The sequence below is a fragment of the Furipterus horrens genome, unplaced genomic scaffold (assembly GCF_987537825.1).
Source record: "Furipterus horrens unplaced genomic scaffold, mFurHor1.1.pri manual_scaffold_5, whole genome shotgun sequence".
Taxonomy (NCBI): Eukaryota; Metazoa; Chordata; class Mammalia; order Chiroptera; family Furipteridae; genus Furipterus; species Furipterus horrens.
Genome location: NW_028327175.1, coordinates 76140056 through 76163930, shown reverse-complemented (window position 1 = coordinate 76163930; position 23875 = coordinate 76140056). Strand labels below are relative to the sequence as shown.

Here is a 23875-nt window from a genome sequence, read left to right as displayed (position 1 = left end):
TGTGGCATTTGAATTGCTTTATTTTTTCTAGTACATCAGCTCAAAATGGTATGTTGCTGCAAATGTAGTATCTTGGTATTTTTCTTGTGCTTTGTAGTCCTTCTGACTGCCTCTGCAAGTTGTGCTTGGGGTAGAGCTGATAGTGTTTAGGTATAGTCTGGGTTTTAAGCACCCTTTCAGAAAAAAAAAGAAGAAGAAAGGTCTCCATTGTTCATATGGCAGACATTGCCCATGCTTTTCTTGTGTCCTTTGACCTTTCTGTTCTGGTGTGCTCCAGCCTCTCTGGCTGCCAGTATCTACATCTGTCTGCTTAAAACCTTCTTCAAGTGCTGCAGAGAGCCACTCTTCTCCTGCACACACAGGCTGGATATTCCAGAGAATGAACATCCTCAGGAGCAAGCCTCAACCAATGACCATCAGGAATTACATAAAACACTCAAGGTTGTCATCTCTTAGATATTATAGCATAAAAACTTGGAGCAATATTTCAGTCATTTCTTGTGTTTCCCCATAATATTGACCTCCAATTGCCCACTCTGGGGCGTGTCTTAATAATACACTAATTATTGTCTTCCATCCATTTCATGTGCCCCTTCTCCACTCTCAACCAATGTCTCCTGCATCCCCTAAATAAGCAACTTGCATTTAGTTCTTGGTTCAGAATCTGCTTCTGGGAGAATCCAGCCTAAAACAACACTTGGGAACATAAAGAAAGAATCAATTGTCCAAAGAATGTAGTTTGAAATTCTCAGGATAGGGATCTGGAACTTACTACTCTAAAACCAAGACATTTTCAGAAGGTAAAGTGATAAAATGTAATTTTTTACCTGAAATAAACCCTCATTTGCATGGTCAAATAATTTTAGACAAGGGTATCAAGATAATTCAATGGAAAAAGGATAGTCTTTTCAACAAATTATGTTGGGTCAACTAGATATCTATATGCAAAAGATTTTTAAAAAGGAAATTGTACTCATACTATTATACAAAAATTATTGAAAATGAGTCATTGGCCTAAATGGAAGGATTAAAATTATAAAACCCTTAGAAAAAACATAGGTGTAAATATTTGTAGTTTTGGATTAAGTAATGACTTCTTAGATAAGACACTAAAATTGCAAATGAGTGCTCGCTTTGGCAGTACATATACTAAAATTGGAACAATACAGAGAAGATTAGCATGGCCCCCACACAAGGATGACACACAAATCATGAAGTATTCCATGTTTTTAGAGGCAAGCAAACTATCAGACATGGAATTCAAAACAATAGTAATGAGGAAGCTCAATGAACTCAACAAACTCAAAGAAAACTACAACAAACTCCAGGGGAACTATAAAGAACTTCAGGGAAACTACAAAGAACTCCAGAGAAACTACAAAGAGCTTACTGAGAACTACACCAGCATAAAAAAAGGACATAGAAACTATCAATAAGAACCAGAAAGAAATGAATAATACAATTTCTGAAGTGAAGAACACAGTAGAATCAATCAAAAGCAGGTTAAATGGAGCAGAGGATTGGATCAGTGAGTTAGAGTACAATGTAGAAAAAAATTCCCAGACAATGCAACAAAATGAGAAAAACTGAAAAGAATGAAGAGGGTTTAAGAGAACAGCAGGACATCATGAAACAGAACAATATCCATATCATAGGGATACAAGAAGGAGAAGAAGAGGAGCATGGGACAGAAAACCTGATTGAAAAAGTAATGACAGAAAAATTTCCTAACTTTATGAGAGAAAAAGTCATGCAAGTCCAGGAAGCACAGAGGGTCCCAATGAAGATGAACCCAAAAAGGCCCACTCCAAGGCACATTATAATTAAAATGGCAACACTGACAAAGAGAAAATCCTAAAAGCAGCAAGAGAAAAACAGCAAATAACATACAAGGGAGCTCCAATAGGACTATCAACTGATTTCTCAACAGAAGCACTACAAGCCAGAAGGGGATGGCAAAAAATATTTCAAGCAATGAAAAAAAAAAAAAAAAGACCTACAACCAAGAATACTCTACCCAGCAAGGCTCTCTTTCAAAATGGAAGGTGAAATAAGGAGTTTCCCAGACAAAAAAAGACTAAAAGAATACATCTCCACCAAACCAGCATTGCAAGAGATACTAAAGAGAACACTATAAGAAAAGGAAGAAAAAAAGAGAGGGAGAGGAACACAGATACAAAAGGAAATGAACAAATACCTGTTGATAATAACCTTAAATGTAAATGGATTAAATGCTCCAATCAAAAGACAGAGGTTAGTGGAATGTATATGAAAACATGATGCATATATATGCTATCTACAAGAGCTACATCTCTAAACCAAAGATTGACATAGACTGAAAGTGAAGGGATGGAAAAAATTATTTCAAGCAAATGGACATGAAAAAAAGCTGAGGCATCAATATTTATATCAGACAAAACAGATTTCACAGCAAATTCCATAAAAAGAGACAAAGAAGGACATTTCATAATACTTAAGAGAACAATCCATCAAGAAGATATAACCCTTATAAACATATATGAACCCAACCTAAGAGCACCCAAATATATAAGAAAAATACTGGAAGACTATAAGAAGGATATCAACAGCAACACACTCATAGTAGTGGATTTAACATCCCATGGTCAGCAATGGACAGATCTTCAAAGCAAAGAAACACCAAGGATATTGAGGCATTGAACAACACTCTAGAACAAATGGACTTAACTGATATATATATAGAACTTTTCACCCCAAAGAAGCAAAATATACATTCTTTTCAAATGCACATGGGACATTTTCAAAAATAGACCATATGGCAGGACACAAAACAAGCCTCAGAAAATTCAAGAAAACTGAAATTATATCAACCATCTTCTCAGATCACAATGGCTTCAAACTAGAAATCAACCTCAAGGAAAAAAATCGAAGACATTCAAACTCATGGAGAGTGAATAACATGCTCTTAAGTAATGAATGGGTTAACAATGACATCAAGGAAGAAATTAAAAAGCTTTTGGAAACAAATGATAATGAACACACAACAGCCCCAAACCTATTAGACACAGTGAAAGCAGTCCTGAGAGGAAATTTGATAGTAATACAGGCCTACCTAAAAAGGATAGAAGAATCTCTAATAAAAAATCTAACCCTACAGCTATAAGAACTAGAGGAACTATAACAAACAAAACCCAGAATGAGTAGAAGGAAGGAAATCATCAAGATCAGAGCAGAATTAAGTGACATAGAGACTAAACAAACAATTCAAAAGAGCAACAAAAGTAGGAGCTAGTTCTTCGAAAAGATAAACAAAATTGACAAGCCTTTAGCCAGGCTCATTAAGAAAAAAATAGACTTCTGGCCAAGATGGAGGTATAGACAGACATGCTGCAGCTTGCTCCACAACTAAGAAGGAATACAACTCCCTCAAAACTAGAGACATCCAGAAGTTCCAGAAAACCAAGCTACATGGAAGTCCAATAAACAGATATAGAGAAGAAATACTCATCCAGACAGGTAGGAGGGGCAGAGCCTGGGCGGAGAGGACGCAGTACAGTGGCAGGCCAATGGAAATAAGTTATACATTTTAAAAAGTCAGGAGGGACATCTGGTGTTGTGTTCCTAGCTCCTCACCAGCCCGTGCAGCTCACAGTTCCAGCACGGGGAAAATCAAACCTCATTGCTTCTGATTGTGCAAACCAGGAGTGGTTGGAGCAGAGGCACAAATTGCCAGTCTCTCAGTAGAGTCCGCTTATTTAAAGGGCCCCCATGGGTGTAGAACATCCACAAACACAACCACTCTGGGAATGATGACCAGAGCAACAGCTAGAGGGGCACCAGTCCCATACAGAAGTGGGAGAAGTGCCTGCAAAAAGGGCGAGTTCTGGGCAAGTAATGTTGTTCCCTCTCAGGCCCCTCCCCAAAATACAGTGCCACAACGTGGTAAAACATGTTGCCCTGTACTGATGAATCCCTAAGGCTCAGCCCCTTAAAACATAACAGGAGTGAGAGCTCTACCTAAGACACAAAGGCAAACAAACACAGGAGCCTGTCTAGATGAGGAGACAACTTCTGGCCAAGATGGAGGTCTAGACTGACATGCTCTATCTCCCTCCACAACTAAAAAGGAATACAACTAACACAAAACCAGAAATAACCAGAAGTTCCAGAAAACAAAATTACATGGAAATCCAACATATGAAGTTATAAAGAAGTGGTGCTTGTCGGGATGGGTAGGAGAAGCAAAGGCAGGGTGGAGAGGTCAAGCTGTGCTGGTGGTGGCAGCTGTGGCAATGGTGGTAGCTGCGGCGATGGCAGTGGGATGGCTGTAAGCACAGACACCTGTAATTAAGGGGAGTTGAGAAGCACCTGGGGAGCACCCCTGGCTGCAGACCAAATCTATCAACTTACAATTCCAATGCTGGAGAAGGCAGACCCCCATTGCCTTGGACTGTGAGGGCCAGAGGGCACGGGGACTGAGGAAGAGGCTCCCGATCTCTCAGCAGAGAGTGAACTGCAGGAATTCATCTTGGATTCCCGCATCCATGCAAAACACCACAATGTGGTGAGAAGGGTCACCTGGTTGTGACGAGTGCTTGGGGCTCTGCCCCCTAGAGTGCAGAAGGTGTGATAGCCTTACACAGGAAGCAAAGGTAAACAAAAACCTGTCAGGATGGTACAGATCATGGTAGAGATCCCAGTCATGCAGTTGACTAATGAAGCAGCAGATAGAAAATCTTTCTGAGGCACAGTTCAGAGCTTTGCTTATAAAAATGCTTACAGACCTAATAGCAGATCTTAAACAAGATGGGGAATGAATGAAGGCTATCCCTGCTGAAATGAGTGGAAATACATACGAAACTAGTGGTGAGGGAAGGAAAACCAGGGATCAAATAAACAAATCAGAACATAGGGAAGGAACAAATAGTCAACCAATGTAGAAAGAGGAAATGAAAAGTGAGGAAAATGAGGAGAGACTCAGAAACCTATGGGACAGCTATAAGTAGGCCAACATCTGACTCATAGGGTTGCCAGAAGGTGAAGAAGAAGAACTAGAAATTGAAAAATTATGTGAAAAAATAATGAAGCAGAACTTCCCTAACTTGGGGAAGGAAATAGACTTACAGGTCCAGGAAGCACAGAGAGTTCCAGAAAAACTGGACCCAGGGAGAACCACACCAAGACACATTATAATCAGAATGTCAAAAATTAAGGATAAAGAGAGAATCTTAAAAGCAGCAAGAGAGAAGAAGAAAATTACATACAAATGGGTCCCAATAAGACTATCAGTTGGTTTCTCAAAAGAAACTCTGCAGGCAAGAAGGAACTGGCAAGAAATATTTAAAGTAATGAAAAGCAAAAACCTCCAACAATGATTACTCTATCCAGTGAAGCTGTCATTCAGAATAGAAAGGCAGAGAAAGTGCTTCCAGGACAAAGTAAAACTGAAGGAGTTCATCAGATCCAAACCACCATTATATGAAATGTTGAAGGGACTTGTTTAGGAGAAAGAGGATCAAAACTATGAACATTAAAATGAAAACTGTATCATAGCAACCAACAACAGGAGCTAGGGAATCAAAACAAAGGCAAACTAAGTAGGCAACAAGAGTGGGAAAAGAATTATAGGTGTGGGGAACATTTTGAGGGGAGGTCAATGGGGAGGGGAAAGGGGGAAATGAAGGGAGATAGTACAGGAATCAAGAAGCATAGTAGGAGGGAGTGGAGTAGACAGGAAGATGTTGAGAAAAACTATATGCACAACCAATGGGCATGGACTAAGTGCGGGGATAACTGGAGGGAGGGTGGTCACTGGGTGGAGGGGAAGAAAAGGAAAAGAAATTGGGACAACTGTAACAGCATAATCAATAAAGATATCAAAAGAAAAAAATAGAGAGGACCCAAATAAACAAAATCAAAAATGAAAGAGGAGAAATCACAACTGGTATCACAGAAATATAAAGGATTGTAAGTAATTACTACAAACAACTATATGGCAAGAAACTTGACAACCTAGATGAAATGGACAAATTTTTAGAGACATATAATTTCAAAAACTGAATCAAGAAGAATCAGAAAGCATGAACAGACTGATAACAAAGAGTGAAATCGAAGCAGTAATCAAAAAGCTCCTGGCACACAAAAGCCCTGGACTGGATGGATCATAGGTGAATTTTACAATACATTTGGGGAAGAACTAATGCCTACCCTTCTCAAACTATTCAAAAAAAAAAAAAAAAAAAAAAAAAAAACCCAAGAAGAGGGAACACTCCCAAACTCTTCCTATGAATCCAGTATTACCCTAATTCCAAAACCAGGTCAAGGCACAACAAAGAAAGAAAACTGCAGGCAAATATCACTGATGAACATAGATGCTAAATCCTCAACAAAATATTGGCAAACCGGATCTAGCAACATGTTAAAAAGATCATACACCACAATCAAGTGGGATTCATCCCAGTGATGCAAGGATGGTTTAATATTTGCAAATCAATAAACATAATACACCACATAAACAAAATGAAAGACAAAAATCACATGATCATATCAATAGATGCTGAAAAAGTGTTTGATAAAGTAGAACACCCATTTATGATGAAAACACTCAGCAAACAGGGAATAGAGGGAGCATACCTCAACATAATAAAGGCCATATATGAGAAACCTGAAGCCAACATCATACTCAATGGACAAAAAGTGAAAGTATTCCCCCTGAGATCAGGAACAAGACAAGGTTGTCTACTCTCTCCACTCCTATTCAACATAGTACTGGAAGTTCTAGCCACAGCAATCAAAGAAGAAAAGGAAATAAAAGTAATCCAAATTGGAAAAGAGTAAGTAAAACTTACTTACTTGTCATTATCTGCAGATGACATAAGACTGTACATAGAAAACCCTACAGACTCCACTAAAAACCTACTTGACATAATAAGTGCATTGGCAAAATACAGGGTACAAAGTCAATATTCAGAAATCAAAGGCATTTCTGTACACCAACAATAAAATAATAGAGATAGAAACTAGAAAAAAATCCCATTTACTATAGCAACAAGGAAAATAAAGTACCTGGGAATAAACTTAACAAAGTAGGTAAAAGACCTGTACTCAGAAAACTATAGAACACTAAAGAAATTAAGAAAGATACGAATAAATGGAAGCATATAGCATATTCATGGATGGGAAGAATCAACATCATTAAAATTTCCATACTACCCAAAGCAATTTATAGATTCAATGCAATTCCTATTAAAATACCAGTGTCATATTTCACAGACCTAGAACAAATACTTCAAAAATTTATATGGAACAATAAAAAGACCCCAAATAGCCATAGCAATCTTGAGACAGAAAAACACAGTAGAAGGAATCACAATACCTGAAACCAAACTATACTACAAAGCCACTGTAACCTAAACAGCCTGGTACTGGCATAAGAACAGACATGTAGATCAATGGAACAGAATAGAGAACCCAGAAATAAATCCCAGTCTATATAGTCAACTAATATTTGACAAAGGGGGAAGGAGCATAAAATGGAGTGAGAAGAGCCTCTTCAACAAATGGTGCAGAGAGAACTGGACAGGGATGTACAAAAAAAATGAAAGTAGACCACCAACTTATGCCACACACCAGAATAAACTCAAGATGGATCAAAGACTTAAATGTAAGCCATGACATCAAAAAAGTCCTAGAGGAAAACATAGGCAAGAAATTCTCAGATATCCCACATAGCAATATTTTCACTGATATATCTCCTAAGGCAAAAGAAATAAAGGAAAGAATAAACAAATGGGACTACATCAAACTAAAGATTTCTGCTCAACAAAAGACAACATCAGCAAGATGAAAAGGGAACAAACCATATGGGAAAACATATTTGCCAATGATATCTCAGGCAAGGGATTGATCTCCAAAATATATAAAGAACTTATATGACTCAACACCAAGAAGACAGCCCAGTTAAAAAATGGGCAAAGGACCCGAACAAACACTTCTCCAAGGAGGATACACAGAAGGTTCATAGGCATATGAAAGAATGCTCAACATCACTAGACATCAGAGACATGCAAATAAAAACCACAATGAGATACCACTTCACACCAGTCAGAATGGCCATCATTAACAAATCAACAAACAAGTGCTGGCGAGGGTGTGGAAATGGGAACTCTAGTGCACTGTTGGTAGGAATGCAGACTGGTGCAGCCACTATGGAAAACAGTATGGAATTTCCTCAGAAAACTAAAAATGGAACTGCCTTTTGAACCAGTGATTCCACTGCTAGGATTATACCCGAAGAATCCTGAAACCCCAATTCAAAGGAACTTATGCACCCCTATGTTCATAGCAGCCCTGTTTACAATAGCTAAGTGCTAGAAACAGCCTAAGTGCCTGTCTGTAGATGAGTGGATCAAAAAACTGTGGTACATTTACACAATGGAACACTATGTAACAGAAAGAAAGAAGGAACTGCTTCCATTTGCGACAACATGGATGGAACTAAAGAGAACTATGCTTAGTGAAATAAGCCAGGCAACGAAAGAAAAATATCATATGATATCACCTGATACAGGAGACTAATGGACAACACAAACAAATGAACAAAATTGAACAAGGAACAGAGTAACAGTTATCGGGGGGAGGAGTGAGAAAGAGAAGGGGGGAAAGTAGGGGAAGGGTTTAGTAAGACAACTAGTATAAATAACCCATGGACATGGGCAACAGGGTTGGAATTGACTGTGAGAGAAGGGGTGGACTGGGGGTGGCAATGGGGAAAAAAGTGGGACAACTATAATAGAAAAACAATAAAAATAAATTTTTAAAAATGTAACTGATAGAATAAAAAATAGTTAAATTGGACTTCATCAAAAATTTTAAAGAAACAAACTTTTGTACTTCAAAGAATATCATCAAGTGGTTTTTTACAACCCCTCTGAGTACTTGTTGAAAGGGATGCTGCCCGATTCATGAATTACTTAATAAAGCTTGTTATATCTTAAGGAAAAAAAATAATATCAAGAAAATGAAAATACAGCCCACTGAATGAGAAAAAATATTTGCAAATCACATACCCGATAAGAAACTTTTAGTCAAAGTTTATAAATAATTCTTACAATTCAAAAGTAAAAAGACAACCCAATTTAAAAGTGGGCAAAAGGTTTAATAAATATGTCTCCAAAGAAAATAAACAAATGGCCAATTAACACATGAAAGGGTGCACAAAGTCACTAGTTAGTAGGAAAATGCAAGTGGGAACCACAGTGACATACCCCTTCCTACCTGCTAAGATAGCTATTGTTAAGACATGTAATAGCATAATCAGTAAAATATACTTAAAAAAATAAAATACTCCAACAACAAAACAAGGAGGGAAGGGTAGATGAAACCAGTATATGGTAAAATGAAGCTAGGGATGGACACGTGGAGTTTGTTACACTTTTTACTTTTGAGAATGTTTGGAAAGTTTCACAATAAAATCCACCCTCCCCCAAATATGGGTACAGTGTTAAAAAAAAAAAAAGAACAGGAATAAGAAATGTGTTGGTGAGGATGTAGAAAGATTGAAAGCTTTATATGTTGTTGATAAAAATAGAAAGAGCTGCAGTCACTCTGGCAAATGGTTTGGCATTTTATTAAAAACTTAAACATAGAGTTTCTATATATATGACCCAGCAATTCTATTTCTAGATGTGTACTTAAGAAAATTGTAAACATATGTCCACACAAATACTTTACACAAATGTTCACAGCAGCATTAGCCACAATAATCCAAAAAGGGAAACAACCTAAATGTCCATCAACTGATAGGTAGGTAAATTAAAGGTGGTAAAGAGAATATTATTTGGTCACATAAAAGGAATGAAGTACAGATGCATGTTATACTATGGATAAATCTTGAAAACATATAACATGAAATAAACCAAACACAAAAGACCCTTATTTTATGATCCCGTTTATATTAAATATCCATAATGAAATCAGAAAGTAGGTCAGTGGTTGCCAGGGACTAGGGGGAAGGCAAATGGAGAGAGAATGCCAATGGTATAAGATTTCTTTATGGTATATGAAGATATTTTGCAATTACATAGTGGTAATGCTTGCACAAGTCTGTGGTTATTCTAATAACCACTGAATTGCACAGTTTTAAAAGGGCAAATTTTATGGTATGTGAATTATGTCTCAACAAAGCTGCCATTGAAAACAAAACAGCAACAACAACAAAGATAGTTTGGATTTTACAAATCCCAAGAGCAAAAATCAGGCAAGGAAGTTTTTTTTTCTGTTTGTTTTTGTTTTTAATATTATTTGTTTATTTTTTTAAGTGGCAAGTCTTAGAAAAATAGTTGTTTAGATAGAGCTCTGAGAAATTGATTAGATAAATTATTAGCTGTTGATCAGATATTTTTTCACCAGAGAAGCTACATGAATGAGTTGAATTTCTTGAAGAAATTTCAAGGTAATTTTGTGGGAAAAGAGATTCCCTGCTCTGCATTCAACCTGTACAACTAGAACTAAGCTAAGAAAAGTGCCAGTTAGTGGCTATAGGCAAGTTAGTTAGCATCTCTAAAATGCAATTGAATTTACCAAGTGGTAGTCATTATTCTGGTTTTCAGATTGTTTTGCCATGTGTGTTCTGTGGACAGATAGTATGTGCAAGGCATGTTTGTGGCACTCATGCCACAGTGGTAGAAGACAGATAAACCCTCTCCCTTTATGGAGCTTACATTCTGGGGAAGCAGACAGACAAGTAGAGTAAATAAACAAGACAATTCCCCTCTGTGGAAGGTGCTCTAAGGGGAGTAACCGGATATAAAGTAATAAGTGATGGTGAGGTGAGGTATGACTGCAGACCAGTTGGTCCAGGGCCAAGTTTCACTATAGGGAAGAAGTGGGGTCACACCCTAACATTTCCCATGGTCTCTCAGCTTGTGCGTTTATTTATACAGGGCCTCGCCCTGGGCCCACCTGCCCCTCAGGCAGGGCCCAGCAGCCCTCAGCAGGCTCAGGGAAGTGTGAGTGCCTTGATGTGAATGTTAAAATTGGAAACAGCTCCCAACCACTAAGTCATGTATAACCATGTATGTACATGTGTGTAAATAGGTACATTGTGTTTTTATAAAAAGTTAATTGTTCAAAAAAGTGGAATTGCTGGGTGGCAAGATTCTGGGTGTTGACGAGGCACTGTATAAATAAATGCAAAGGCTAAGAACCTGTAGGAAAATGCTTAGTTTCCATGTTTATAGAAAATAGTACTCATTATCACTACTGCACAATAAACCACTGTCCAATGACATGATTTCTCCTAAGGGATACAACAGAGAGTGTGATATGGCCATGACATCCTTCTCCATGTAGACAACCAGGGATGACCTGATTGCACTGACCAGCAGTCTAGTGACCCCTTTTCTCATTCTCTACCCTATGTGTTCTCCTCCCAGAATATAGACTCCAGCAAAAGAGGACAGGCTTCTTAGGAGAGAAGTGTGTAGAAAATGTTCTGACCTCTCAGCCAGCAGCTCTATTGGTGGACGTACCTATGTCATACTGCACAAAATGTGTGTTTTTCTTTTTCAAGTGACATTGATCAGCATCACTAATACTAAAGGCCCTGGCTCTTTAAATCCACTAAGAATTAGCATGTGGGCTGTGTGGGAGGCTGAAACATAACCACAGAAGCTCTCACAAAATTGCCCGTGATTCTACAGGAAAAGCCCCAGGAAACAGGGTGCAGTGGAACTCAGGTAAGAAGCCAGTCTGCTCCTGTATCTTTGCATGTTTCTTGTTGCACTTGTGATGATGGGCTGCTCTCACCAGGTAGACCAATTTTCCTCTATCAATCTCAGGCTGACATACTATCAATTCATAAAAGAAGTATAATCTATTACTATACTTCCTACGAAGGCTTGGACATTAGGGTAGGTGACAGTGACACATGTTTATAAATGTAAACTGAAAAGTTCCTCTTTGAAGAAAGTATGCCTTTCCAGTTACTTCCCATACTTCTCCAAGGGACGATGTATTCACTAATTTCTTGCTTTTGCTGAGATTGTGAGTTAGGAGTGAGAGCTACTATGCTGGCTTTGTCATCTTTTTAAATTTAACTTTCCAAGAACTACAAGACAACAGAAACAAATCTACATATTAGTGTGTATTTGGGGAAACTGGGAATTAAGAATAGGGGAGGAGGCAATGAAGTAGAATGTGTTTTAGTTTAACCTATAGCCATGCTAAGAAATGCATGATATTGTACAAGGCTTGGTAAACCCTAATTCCTTTAAACAATGAATTTGAAGTAATTTTTTCTATACTGTATACTGAATCTAGAACTAAGGTTAGCCACCTATAAGTACTTTACAAAATTGTATTTTAATTATATTAATTTATAAACACCCCAAAATATATACATGACCATAGCTTCTGAGAAATATAACCTTCTTACTATATCTTCGGTTTGGTATGGTAACTACATTTCATCATAGCATATTAATGTTAATTTTATAGACTTGAAGGTGCAGTTGTGGTGGTCATATTTTATTATGTTTTCAGCTATATATATATTAAAGTTGCTGGTATGGGAATATTTTTTAAAATTCTATGTGAATGTTAGTATTTGGCGAAAGGGCTATTTTCAGATGACAGGCTTAGGGAAATGAAGGTGAAGATGGTCTTCCTAAATTATCTAATCTAGTTTCAGCCTTCTGTTCTACAGAAGCAACTGTAAGACACAACTACCAACTCTGCAATCACAAATGATGAATGGATCCAGTTCTTCCTTAACTGAATGTGGTCCATGGCATGATCCATGAGCACAAAACGGTAAGTCAGTTCTGGGCTCTATTTAAATTATAAGAAGCAGCTCACTGGTCTACCATGTCTTCAAAGTGACCTTTCTTGTGACTCACATTTGAAACAACTTAGGAAAACCATTCCATATGTCAAACTTCATTTTATTCAATTTTCTCCTGGTTGAAAATTGACACTAAAGATGTTTTTGTCTTTCAGAGCATTTTCCTTTGGGAGCCAAAGGCCTGATGATGTATAATCCTTCCTGAAGGTTTTATGGCAGGGTTTCACAAAGCAAACCTTTTTTCCCTTTATTTTATATCATTCTGACAAACAGAAATGCTGAGCCATTTAATTACAGAGCCTGCCTGACATATCCAGAGTCAGATATTCTGGTGGCATCTATTTGAAGGGGAAAAATGCACTGAATTCCCAGAGTTACTCATCAAGACAATGACACCAAGGAAACTAGTAAATAATCCAGTGGGCCCAACAGTAGCTGCTACAGCATGCTAGAAGGGTCCCCATGGCTCTGTGTCAGCACCTTTAGCTGTGCAGCACTGCATCCCATGCTGGTGATACTTGAGCTTCAAGCTGAGCAGCAGGAGAGGATGAGCATAGGTCAAAAGAACAAAGGTCAAGCCACAGGCCTACATGTCACAAGCTGCTCTGTGCTTTATAAAAACTTTCAAAATTAGAACTGCACTCTTCATTCCCAAATCAACTCACAGAAAGAATCTGCACAGATATAATTGAATATCTTTCCCTCAAACTCCAGAATGTGACAGACAGTCCCCATGACCATGCATGAGTACACTAAGATATTATATCCTGTAGTGTTTCAAAGCACCAACACATAATCAAAATGTGTCAGGTGCCTTTATTTAATGCCTTTTCTTCCCTTTAGTATAGTTAATCCTCGTGATAATTTCCAGTCCACTTTACAGCAATAACTAAAAGTATAAAAGTCACTCTCTTGAAGAGTTTTTCCTTGCATGCTTTAAAGTTTTCTCTTTTTTTTCTTTCTTCTGTTAATTATACAGCAAAAAGAGAAAAAAGTACATCTCTTATGAGGAAGGCATTATTCTCAGCACTGGGATTGAGCAGTGGAAAAGATATACAAGGTCACAATATTTAAGAAGATTACATTCAAATTGAGGGTTAGGAAACATAAACAAGTACATAAAAATATAAGACTATTTTGGTGTTATAAATGCTCTGAATAAAACAACTTACAGAAAGATTCAGAATGGTTGTAGGATGGCCAGGGAAAATTCACTTTGAAGTGATGACCTTTGACTTAAGACACGATAGCTGAAAATGATGAAGGAGGTAGCCTGAAATATTTGGGTGAAAAAAAGGAATACGGTGTGCATATGCCCTAAGACAGATATGAGGATGGATGAGCATCTTTGAAAGTATGACTGAGTGAAAAGCAGAGTGGATAGAAATGGCATTGAGGAGGTTTTCAGAGGTCAGATTATGTAAGGCGTTGTAGGCATATATTTTGAAAATGAAGAAGTAAAATTGTCTTTAAATTTGCAAACAACATAACTCTGTATGTAGAGTACCCTAAAGAATTTATCCAAAACCTACTAGAGCCTAAATTTAAGAAGGTGACAAGATGAAAGACCAATGCATATTACCTTTCTATATACTAGTAAAGAAATATCCAAAGGTGTAATCAAGAAAATTACATTCAAAATAACATCAAAATGCTTTAAGTGCTTAGAAAAAAATTCAAGTGCAAAACTTGTACAATGAAAACTAAAAAATATTGCTGAGAGAAATTTTAAGAGATTTGTATATATTAAGAGATTTATATAAACTGAGAGACCTGTCATATTGGAGAATGAGAAATCCAAATATTTTTAAGATGATAATTCTCCACAAAATAATCTATAATTTAATTCAATCCCTATAAGAAGTCAATCAGGTTTTCTTGTATTAATTGACAAGCTTGTCTTAAAATTTATATGGAAATTTTTTTAAAACCTAGTGTTGCCAAAATAATTTTGAAAAAATAACAAAATTAAAAGACATGCTACTGGTATCAGGTAGTGGTGGCATCAGAACAGACATTTACATCAATGAAACAGAACCAAGTGTCTAGAAATATATCTTTATATTTATGGTTATCCTCAGATACTGAATAATTTATTTTTGTCAAAAGTACCAAGGAAAATGAATGGTAAAAAGTGGCATGTTCAACAAACTGCTGGAACCCTGGCTATTCACATTTTTAAAATATTTAAGCCTTTATCTCATACAACACAAAAATAAGCTCAAAGCAGACCACAGATCTAAATAAAAAAGCTAAAATTTTACATCTTTCAGAATAAAATTTTGAAGAAAATCTTTGTGAATTTAGATTAAACCAATATTTCTTAATTATGACATTAACTATATAATAATAAAAGAAAATATTGATAAATTGAACATTATTTTTAAAAGCATAGGCACTGCAAATGATATCATTAAGAAAATGAAATGGCAAAGCACAGAACAGAGAAAATATTTTCAAATCATATATCTAATAGATGTTGTGTATATTGTATAAATGCATAAAGATCTCTTACAAGTCAATAACACAGCAAAAATCAGTTTTAAAATGGGAAAAATTATATACAAATGGACAATAATCACATGAAAAGTTTCTCAACACCATTGAACAATAGGGAATTGAAAATTAAAACCACAATGAGGCAACACTATATACTCACAAGAACAGCCATAAACAAAAAGACAGACAATCATAAGCATTGAGCAGCATGTAAAGAAACCAGAAAACTCATCCATTGCTAGTGGAAATGCAGGTTGGTAGAGCCACTTTGTAAAACTGTTAGTTTTTAAACTGTTAAACATATACTTACAATGTGATCCAGTATTTTCACTCCTAGCTATTTACCCAAGAAAAATAAAAACATGTCCATATCAAGATTTGTTCACCAATGTTTATAGCAGCATTTTTCATACTACCTCAAAAATTGAAAGAATCCAAATATCTGTTAGCTGGTGAATGGATAAACAAAATGTAGTATATCCAAACAGTGGATTACTGTCCAGCAAAAGATCAAATTACTAATTCATGCAACAACATGAATGTACCTCAAAAACACTACGTTAAATGAAAGAAGCCATATACACACAAAAAACTTACATATCATATGATTCCACTTACATGAAATTTTTTAAAAGATCAGTCTATAGATATAGAAAACTGATTAGTGATTACTGAGGCTGGGGGTAGGAATGGAGATTGCCTAAAAAAAATGCTTGAGAAAATTTTTAGGGTTATAGGAAGGTTCTAAAAGGGGATTGTGGTGATATTTGTACAACAGTATAAATTTACTGAAAATCATCTGTACATTTAAAATGGATAAATTTTGTGATATGTTAATTATAGCTCTATAAAGCTGTTTAAAAAACCATTATGGTATTACTGCCTGTAGTTACAGTTATTACCTAAATGTTAAGTATTAAATTATATTCACCAATTTTAGTTTCATTTTCCAAGATAAAATCCCAATTAAACATTTTATTCCTATTCACTGATGTTGATGTCCTTGCTTTGTATGATTTCACCTAAAGTGGCCTTTTCCAGGACCAATTATCCTCAGATAATGAAGAAGTTTGATATGTAGATTACTTCACAGTGTGCTGTACCAGTTAGGAGCAGCTAAAAATGCAAGTAACATAAAACCTAACTTATAGCAGTATAAGATTAGGTGGGGTTCTGTGTTTGCTTTATACAAGAGGAACTCTGGAAGTAAGTGCTTACTAGTAGGCTCAGTGGCTCAACGTGAAACAAGATGGTTGCCTCAGCTTCAGCATCGTCATATGGGTATTTAAAACAGCAGTAAGTGGGAAGAGAGAAACAGAGGAAGAAAAGTAACACTTTCCCAGGTAATGCCACTAAACTTTTGGTTACCTTTCATTGATCAAAATCAAATCACTTGATTACCTCTGGCTATAATAAAGATGGAAATCAAGAAGATTCAAAATATGTCAGCATAGGCAATAAATACTGATGGTCACTTGCATCAATAATGCCATTTGGGGAACATCAGAATAGGAGCTAATTGGATGAGGGTCAGCTCCCAGATGTACAATGGCTTGGTGATTTATATAAGAAATGAAATGGGGACAAACATGTAAAAGAGCCTCTTTTTGTATCATCTCTTACTTCAGAAATATGATTGCATGAGGAAACCAATCCCATAATATTAGTCTAATGCTATAATTTTATGTATGAGAAATTGGTCATCCAGTAGGAAGCTAGCAAAACATGAAGGCCCATCCATATGTCCTGAATCCTAATTTGGTGCTCTTACCCAATAACTCTGTTCCTTTTTCATCTACTGATTGTTTTTATCTTGTCTTTACTACTAGACTCTAGGGAATGACTATTTTTTTCCTACCTATTTTCAACTTCCTTAGTTGTATCCACAGTTTTGAGCACATATATCCCTGGAAATTATTTAGCTGAGTTATCATATCATCAAGATAACAAGAAGTCTTGAATATTCAATAAGATGTGGGAAAGAAAGTTATCATTGTGATTTTCATGTTTTATAGGGAAAATTTTCAATGATCTACTGATGGTGTTCACTGAGAAAAGTTAACTCCTGTGGTATCTACTGTAAAGACCTTGCTCACTAATGTTCCTGGGATGGATTTATTTTAAAATACCACTTTTTCCATGAGTTCCAAATGGGATTATTGACATCCCTAGAAGCCTCCTAGTAATAGCAGTTGTAGAGTTTTCCTTCACAAAACCCACTTGTGGAACACTTTCTGTTTCCAATGTAGCATTATTTTCTTATGTAGTGTAGCCTAAAGTTCAAAGCAAAGATGCCACTCTGTTTTCGCGTGATGAATACGAGAGGAATAGTCAGACAAGTTAGAGTACTTAAATAAGATGGCCTCATTTTTTCAGTACCTGTAGTCTTCATGGAGCCATGTTAGTTAGCACCTTGATTTGAAGACTGCTTTAGTCAAGTAATAGAACACTTGCCCTGGAATTTGAAATGAAAGAGTGAACAGTGAAAGTCAAAGCCCATGAATATGGTTTTAAGCAGTGTTTATACCAGAGAGAATGTGGTAGCAATGCTTTCATTGGCAGAAAAGACTTTTTCCACCAAACGAGTCTATTCCAGCAATTTAATGAGATAGAGAGAAATCAAGTGGGTAAGGTAGAGCTAAAGAATAAGCATTTCAACATCAAATCAGCATATCTGAACTGCTGCAAGTCAAATGATCCTTTTTACCTTTGTTTCAACACTCAATCATCACATTAACTCAATAAAATACTTCTTTATAATAACAATGATTTCATGTAAGTTTCATGAGGTAATTACTGAAACTTCATAAGAGATGGAAACAATTTAATTGGTATAAGTCCTGAAACACTTGAGAGACATCCATATCCTATTCTAATCTTTACTCCATCATGCAATGAAGTTTTATTCATTTATAACATCAACAAGCTATAATTATATAATAATTAATATCAACATTAAAAATGTCATCTCCACACTGAAGATAAAAATAGAAAGAAAGATCAGGCTTACAGAAACAGAGGCAAACTGGTACCTCCAAATAACAACCCACATTTCTATTTGCATACTACCCAACCACTAGACTCACAAATGTTCAAAGGAAACCAAATAGCTACTATATCCTCACTAGCTGAGCACATTCTTGAAGGAGTATTAGACTTATACAAAAGATGGAATATACAGAGATCATACAGAACATTTCTAAGGCCAGGACTAGGGTTACCTTAATTTGGGGTAATTAAATATTTCTTAATTTACTGTTTTTCACATTTTTATATGATTCACTGACAGAATTTTTAATCATAACTAATAGCTATCCATTAAGTGATAAAGTATGGCCTCCTAGCAGACACTCCCAAGTTTTCAGGATATAATAAAAAGCCATTGTATTGGTTTTTTTTTTTTTTTTTTTTTTTTTTTGGCTCAGAAAATTATCCCATGACTCATTTGTTACCTCACACTGCACACTTCAAGGTCAGCACAGGGGCCTTATTGATAGCACTACACACTCAAGTTCTTTATCTTGAACACCATTCCCCTTTTTGTCTTGATCCTTATGGACAGAGAACATGAGATTTATATTGCCTACTTTGGGTATTACTTATAAGTGTTATTGAACATTGATTATTACTAGGGTTTCCCTTAGTCTCCATACTTCTTAAACTCAAGGCAATACTAAAAATCTAATGTTTTATTTGCCTAGACTTCCTCTCTCCATTCATCTGGTAATAACCCTTCCAGGCTTTAGAGAACTTTTCCTGCCCATTTTCTGTGGCCATTATATAACCTCCAATTACAGTATCTCTTTTCTCTTGGCCAAGAACAACATAGGACAATGATGGTCACACTGGTAAATTACTTCCTAATACATTATATATGATATTAGAAAGGAGGTATTTTCTTTTTTTTTATTGGATTATGAATTATAAATATGTTACCAGAGCTGTCGCAGGCTAACTACACCAATTTGGGGCCACATCAAGTGTTGGGGATAACGTGGAACAACTGGAACTTTTATGCATCACTGGTGGTAAAATGTTGTAACTGCTATGGGAAATATTTTACATTTTATTCAAAAGTTAAAAATATACCTACAATATGACCCAGACAATCTACTTCTGGGGATTTACTCAAGAGCAATAAAAGCACATGTACATATAAAAACTTTTACTGAAATATTCAGAGGATCTTTATTTGTAATAGACAAAAACTAGAAACAACCCCAATGTCTATAAAATGGTAAATAGAAAAACAAATTATGATAAACATAGACACACACAATACACACAACATGAATAAATATAAAATCAATCCACTGAGTGGAAGAAGTCAGATATAAGACAATACATAGCATATAACTACATTTTTTTTCACAATTCCAGAAAATTCAAATTAGCCTATAGTTGCTTTGCAAGAGTCAGAGAAGGGCAGTAGGAAATTTTTGAGAGTGATGAATGTGTACATCCTCTTAATCATGATTATAGTTTTGCATATTTATGCATATTTCAAAATATATTAAATTCTGTACTTCAACTACATACAGTTTATTATGTCAATTAGATACCTAGTAAACTGTTGGAGAAAGAGAGGAATAGTGACACATAATGTTGCCATAAACAAAAAAGTTACTTTTAACAGACTTCCACCAAAGGAACACCCAGAATTAAAAACTAAGGTGCAGAGCACTGCCTATCGCTATAGAAGCCAAAAGTACCAGCTTAGGAATTTATCACTTCCAATGAGATGCTCCCTCCTGGGACTTTGAATCTGGATGTAGTGACACAGAGAAACATGGACAGTCAGAACCCAGTCTGATTGTGGCAGAGGCAGCAGAGATGGGGACAGCTCTGCCTGAGGAGGCATTGGCAGAATTGCCCACTGTCTAGCAGGACCAGAGCAGCAGGACAGCACTGGTATCAGGACCCAGCAGTGTGGACAATACAGGCAAGGGCCTTCCAGCCAACTCTTCCACACTATGGTTTTAGCAGTAGTCCTCATTACCTACCTTACCTCAGCCATGTTCATTTTCTATGTCTCTTAGTCAGTCTTTTCTTCTGTTCTAAAAGCTACTTAATAATCTCCCAATAAATATCCTTTCTGCTTACATTAGAGAAGACAAGTTAGGATTAAAAAGTAAATATAAAGGTCTGAGTAATCCACATATTGATTAGCTGACCAGTAAACTATTTTATATATTCTGAATAAAGGAATAGTCAAACTTTGCTAGTGATAAAAGTCAAACTGTGCCAGGGAAACATGTCTGCAGCAAGATACGAAAGTGACCAGATAAGAAAGGTCAATAGAAGGAGAGTCGCATCACTTATCTGAATGGGAAGTAAAAGGACTTGAGCTCTGTTTCATTCTTCCAGGATGGAGGAGTCCCAGATAACATATCATGAAAGCAATGTAGGAGGAACAAAGGCACTGCAAGGTATATATTGAGATTAAAGTTTCCTTTGGGAAAGTTAGGCACTGCAAGTTGACTTTTTTAATCTCTAATGTTCTGAAGGAAGGTAGGAAGTAAGGAGCCCACACACATGGGGCCAGCAAAGCAGGGAGAATGTTGTAAATTTTGACAGTTCTTTAGTGTAAGAATTCAGGTTTGTTCATGTTTCCTCTCTAGTAAGTGAGGATTTTAATGGGCATTGAATCACTTGCTGTGAACTTTAAATAATTCATTTCATGTGGAAGAACAATAAAATTTAGTGACATCTCTAAGAGACCAAGCAATGACATTTATTTTGGTGTTGCCTATTGATTCAGTTTCTCAGTGTGTGAGTTGCATGGAAGCAATAATTTTTCCAAGACAAATACTCAGAAAAGTTGCATTAACATTTTTAGGCTTCTGAAACAACAAACAGACTACTCAGAGACTAATGAAACACTTGAGGAAATAGTGGGCTTGGGGCCTTGAAGACATTTGTAGGTATGGAATGAATGTCATAGTAGATAAAATCTTAAGTATTTTTTAAAGCAAATCTTTTTACCTTACCTTCTGAAACATATCCAAATCTATCCATTCCTTTCATCTTTAAAGCCCTGTCAGCTCTTATTTGGATTAGTGGCAACTGCTTAATCTGATTACACTTTTGTCCACTAAAATCCATTTGGGGCAAAGAAACCACAGTAATATTTTAAAAATATATGTATAGTGCCAGTTGTGTACTGGAAATATCAGGGAAAACACTTTGTAAAGTATATGACTGTCTAACTACTATGCTGTACACCTGAAACTGATGTAAAATAATATTAAATATAAACTGTAACTGAAAAAATATTAAAAAAAAAAAAAAAAAAAAAGACTTTCCCTGCTACTATGGAGCAAAATAAAGTCAGAAATAAAGCTGACCATTTACAGAAAAAATATATGGTATTATTAGATTGTGTTGTTTTTCTGCTTATGACATTCAAGTGACTTCTCAATATGTTTCAAGTAAAATATAAATTTCTTACCAGGATCTATGATGCCCAAAACCATCGGGCACTACTTAACTTTCTATCTCAGCCCTTACCATTCTTCTCTGTGCTGACTCTACTCCAACCACACTGGGCTTCTCTCTGGTCCTTGATTACACTATACTCCTGCATTAGGGCCTTTGCACTGGACTCGAACAATCTTCCTCCTATTCTATGTAGCTGCTTCCTACATAGGAATCAGGATTCATCTCAAACACTTGTTTCCACAGAGGCCCTTTCTGATCTCCCAGTGTAAAGTGTCCCCTATTACATAACTGTTCTATGGTCATCATAGCATTAATAACTATCAGAGATTAAACTTTCTCTTTATTTGTTTACTTATTTTTTATCTTTTCCCCCACTAGAATTAAGCTCTTGGAGAACAGGGATCTTCTCTTTTTTAACTATCACTCCATCTCTAGTGTCTACAATGGCACATAATAAATATTAGCTAGTAATATTTTATGAATTAATAAATAAAGAAAAAAATATCCCAGTTGCATTTATTATTACCTGGCAGTCCATTTGGCATAGAAATAGATTAACCTATTTGCAACCTCTTATGAAGAAGGATTGTTCCTGACCTCCAGTGACAATTAAGAATTTCATGCATACCATAAGGCTGCTATAACACTTCTCATGAAGTGCAAGTGTTGGTTTATCATAATTAAATATAAGAGCTGAAAGAGATCTTAGGCAAATAATTGAAATGTAACATTAACAACAGCAAAAATAATAATAGCTAACATTTACGAGTATAAACCATGTTCCAGTTATTGTTCTAAGCACACTATCTGTATCACCATATTTAATCCTTCTTATAACTCCACTAGTTAGGTACTAATGTTATGCTCATTTACAGAAGAGAAAACTAATTCAGTAAGTTCTCCACAGCCACACAGCTAAGTGTCCGAACATAGCTGGCATATACATAACATTCAATCTTCAAATTCAGGCTTCCATTCAAATGACATTGTATTCAACCCAGGTATTTGTTTTCTGAGCTAGAATGTGGTCTCCCAGCTTTTGTACGCACAGTGCTTGGGGCAGAGCTTGCCAATAGAGTGGTATCAGTCCCCAGAGAAAACCTTACCCATTCTAATGTTAAAGATCATCTATTTCAACCTTCCTGTTATATACACAAAGAAATAAATGTCCAATAAAGTTAATAATTTTTCTGAGGTCACATAAAACCTAACGGTCACACTACTCTTGAAAAAGTACCAAAAGTGGTCATCAAGGAATGGTAAACAGCAGAGCATGTACATAGATTGGGGGTGAGAAAGAGTCACACCGAATGTGAAAACATGGCTAAGACCTGATACAGTATGCTGTTCTACTAAAGATGCCTGGAATCCTCCTAGAAACTTTTTCTAAACAGACTCAACTGCTGATGTCACAGACTCAAATGACTTGGTCTTGTTTTGATTAGTACAGGGGAAAATAGCACTACCAAGTAAAGCATATAAATATTTACTGAATACTACATGCCCAAAGCCCTAGTAGGTAGTGCTATGAGCTCAATGAAATCAGGTAAGATGAAAATTGGTCCCTGATCTCCTGCAAGGCAAAGCAGAATGGTTCTCTCCTGCCAAGCAGAGAGGATAAATGCAGTGAACAGGAAGTGGGGATATTATCCTTCCAGGAACTGGTAATGGCCTTCAGACTTGTAGGCAGCTATGCATAAGCTTTCCAGATGAATTGTTTAGGGCGTATCTTCTTTTCCTCATTTCTTCTTTTATTTTCACCTCTCCTGTTACCTTTTGGGAATCATTAAGAGAAAGGAGCACATCGAAGTGGGCAGGCTGTTTGAGTTCAGTTACCAAGTCAGCAAGATGAGCATAAATGCATTTGGGGAGGAGTGTGTGTGGTGCAGAGGACAATATTTGCCTTTTTTCTCCTCACATCATCTCGTACATCCCACAGCTACCTGCCAAGGCCCTAGGATGTGGCCTTTGAGAGATCCTAGGGGTCTTGTTTACAACATCTGCTGATTCTACACTAACAAAGGAGAATCAGATATCTGCTAAAGCTCTAGAGACCAGGAATTTATTTGTTTGTTTATTTATTTATTTATTTATTTATCTATCTATCTATCT

The 23875-nt window shown here is 36.3% G+C and overlaps 1 non-coding gene across 1 annotated transcript; it reads left to right on the top strand.

Moving 5' to 3' along the window:
* Nucleotides 1-1125: 1125 nt before the first annotated feature.
* Nucleotides 1126-1231, top strand: LOC150008804 (U6 spliceosomal RNA). The gene has a single exon (XR_016511449.1). It is a non-coding gene; the product is annotated as a U6 spliceosomal RNA (small nuclear RNA).
* Nucleotides 1232-23875: the final 22644 nt, after the last annotated feature.